A 909-nucleotide genomic window follows, 5' to 3' on the forward strand; every position below is an offset into this window, starting at 1 on the left:
AGTCGACTCCTTCAACTCTTTTCAACCCTGTATTCTACCTGAGCCATATCTGATGTCAAGGGACCAATTTGATGGCTTCAGATTGAGCTTTATTCTCTGCTTTAGAAAAGGCGTCGCTTTTTTCGCTCAACAAAATCTAGACGGAACTCATGTTCTTGGCTCGCCGGGCGGCCTTTTCCCTCGGCCTTCTCATTCGATTTCTTTTAACCGTCATTCACCCGAGAACATCTTCCAAGGAGTCCATAGACTCAAATGAAACCAGATCGCTGGGGTCCAATGAAATGTCACTAGCTGAATTAAGCACCAATCCGTTTCTATTTCCCAGTCCCTGGGTAGGACACAAAAGTTTACAGCGTACACGGTACGACAAACCAAGTGGGCAGAGAAAAGAGCGTAATTCTATTAGACGAAGTGATAACATGGCAGCTCTACGTACGTACATGTTAGGAAAGACAGCAGAAAGTGTATGCACTACAAATCGAAAGATTCCATTTCTCTAGAGTCTCAGCACTGCAGTAATAAATTTCTATTGTCGTCATATGGCGAGCCAGGAAAAAGTGGGAATGAATACAATATCACACATCTCTCCTTCTCCCGACGGTCGTCTTCTTGGTTCTTGGAGCTGCTAGTCGTCCACTCGCTTTACTTTGTACTACTACTCGTATCTATGTACAGTGGAATGTGATGCAAGACCATGGAGCTAGTTAGGAAATTTGCTCTTCCCCTCATTGCCAAGCATTGGCATTGTTTCGCCTTTATGTCTGCATAATGTACTAGAAATATGGGCAAACTTCGGGAGCTCCACGAAAGATTCGGCACAGCAGGATCATACCAGAATCTCAACTCCTGCTGGATACAATAAGGTGTTAATCAAATCCTTTTCTGCCCTACAGTCTTTGGTTTGGGCAC

General features: G+C 44.3%; 1 protein-coding gene across 1 annotated transcript in view; it reads left to right on the forward strand.

Moving 5' to 3' along the window:
- The window catches only part of LOC131877353 (proton channel OtopLc-like), a 10,578-nt gene that overhangs the window by 4,048 nt on the left and 5,621 nt on the right, over positions 1-909 (forward strand). The gene's annotated exons all lie outside the window — the stretch shown is intronic.

The sequence above is a fragment of the Tigriopus californicus genome, chromosome 3 (genome assembly GCF_007210705.1).
Source record: "Tigriopus californicus strain San Diego chromosome 3, Tcal_SD_v2.1, whole genome shotgun sequence".
NCBI lineage: Eukaryota > Metazoa > Arthropoda > Copepoda > Harpacticoida > Harpacticidae > Tigriopus > Tigriopus californicus.